Source organism: Ranitomeya imitator, chromosome 4, assembly GCF_032444005.1.
Source record: "Ranitomeya imitator isolate aRanImi1 chromosome 4, aRanImi1.pri, whole genome shotgun sequence".
Taxonomy (NCBI): Eukaryota; Metazoa; Chordata; class Amphibia; order Anura; family Dendrobatidae; genus Ranitomeya; species Ranitomeya imitator.
In genome coordinates, this window is record NC_091285.1 from 359717164 (window position 1) to 359719539 (window position 2376).

General features: G+C 42.6%; 1 non-coding gene across 1 annotated transcript; it reads left to right on the top strand.

The window, feature by feature from the left end:
* Nucleotides 1–1136: 1136 nt before the first annotated feature.
* Nucleotides 1137–1209, top strand: TRNAT-CGU (transfer RNA threonine (anticodon CGU)). Its single transcript has one exon. It is a non-coding gene; the product is annotated as a tRNA-Thr (tRNA).
* Nucleotides 1210–2376: the final 1167 nt, after the last annotated feature.

A 2376-nucleotide genomic window follows, 5' to 3' on the forward strand; every position in this document is an offset into this window, starting at 1 on the left:
ATCACACTAGCATATTGCATCCGATGCAGGAGCATCTGTGCGTCTGTGCTCCGATTCTCTTGCACAGAGTGGATCGGAGCACAGCTGCGGAGGAGGCGGAGAAACAAATTTCTCCATCTCATCCATTGCCGGGTCCACGTTTAGCGAGCAGCACTCGGATGACATCCATCTCACTCGCACCCATAGGCTTATATGGGTGTGAGTGAGCCTAGAGTCGGAGTCAGCATACTGCGATTGTCTTGGACCGAGGAAAACGGCCGACAAAAAATTGGCTGCTGGGAGCTGCCCCATAGTGTAACATTGGTCCGAGTGCAATGCGATTTTTTTTTTTTTTTTTTTTTTTTTTTTTTAATTTATTTTTTTCATCGCATTGCACTTATCCGTTTTAATTGCCAGTGTGACGCCAGCCTTAGACAAGTAAATGCATTGCTTTATCTTTGCATTCTGAGATGTTTACAAGTTTGTTAAATCTAGACTTGCCTGAAGAAGGAGCCACTGTGCTCTGAAAGCTTGCAAACTACATATTATTTTCTGGTTAGCCAATAAAGGTATCACTCCTAGAATACTTCTGTCATCATTGGGCAGAAAAATATTCACATTGATTTTTCTGGCTAACACTACGGTACCACAATACAATTTGTTATTGTACATCTTAAATCTAGACAAGTATTTTTTTTTTCCTTTCCTCTTGTGCCATCTAGTGCCTTTACAATAAAATCACATTCTGTTTCTGCAAATTGATTTCTGGTGCCATCTAGTGACTGATCTTCATATTACTTACATTGTTACATTAATGAAGAATTTCTTGTATATGATCGGTTGTTGCTATATATGGGGCCTACCTTACAAAAGAAAAATAGGTTTTGAAAGTAATACTATTTTATTCAACATGATCACCTTTAAACTGTATACAGCTAATGTTACATTACCTTCTATATTACCTCATGTTACTGTGTATTTCAAACTATCTGTATTTTATACACTGTACAGTTATATTTTGAAATACTCCTGTTATTGCTTCTTATAGTTTCACCCTCTTCTGTCACATCTACAATCAATAAAAGGCTACAACTTTACAACCTCTTTTTTGTAAAAGAAGGGGTTTAGCTACATATCTCATTCCACACCGCGCTAATGGCTTCATAGCTCAGAGGTTAGAGCACTGGTCTCGTAAACCAGGGGTCATGAGTTCGACTCTCACTGAAGCCTAAAGCTACTTTCACACTAGCGTCGGAATCTCCCCGTCGCAATGCGTCGGGGAGAGATTCCGACGCTAGCGTTTAACGCATTGCACAATGGAGACAGCGGATGCATTTCTCCGGCGCATCCGCTGCCCCATTGTAAGGTGCGGGGAGGTGGGGGCGGAGTTCCGGCTGAGCATGCGCGGTTCGGAAAAGCGGTCCGTCAGGAGCAAAAAACGTTACATGTAGCGTTTTTTGCTCCCGACGGTTCGCAGAAGCACGACGCATCCGTCGCACGACGGATGCGACGTGTGGAAATCCGTCGCAATGCGTCATCAATACAAGTCTATGGGGAAAAAACGCATCCTGCAAGCACTTTTGCAGGATGCGTTTTTTCTGCAAAACGACGCATTGCGGCGGATTGCAGTTAACCCTAGTGTGAAAGTAGCCTTACAAACTCTTGGTCGCTGTGACCAGTGGGGTACCGCAGGGGTCGGTATTGGGACCTGTTCTCTTCAACATATTCATTAATGATCTGGTAGAAGGTTTACACAGTAAAATATCGATATTTGCAGATGATACAAAACTATGTAAAGCAGTTAATACAAGAGAAGATGGTATTCTGCTACAGATGGATCTGTATAAGTTGGAAACTTGGGCTGAAAGGTGGCAGATGAGGTTTAACATTGATAAATGTAAGGTTATACACATGGGAAGAAGGAATCAATATCACCATTACACACTGAACGGGAAACCACTGGGTAAATCTGACAGGGAGAAGGACTTGGGGATCCTAGTTAATGATAAACTTACCTGGAGCAGCCAGTGCCAGGCTGCGGATGCCAAGGCAAACAGGATCATGTGTTGCATTAAAAGAGGTCTGGATACACATGATGAGAGCATTATACTGCCTCTGTACAAATCCCTAGTTAGACCGCACATGGAGTACTGTGTCCAGTTTTGGGCACCGGTGCTCAGGAAGGATATAATGGAACTAGAGAGAGTACAAAGGAGGGCAACAAATTAATAAAGGGGATGGGAGATCTACAATACCCAGATAGATTAGCGAAATTAGGATTATTTAGTCTAGAAAAAAGACGACTGAGGGGTGATCTAATAACCATGTATAAGTATATAAGGGGACAATACAAATATCTCGCTGAGGATCTGTTTATACCAAGGAAGGTGACGGGCA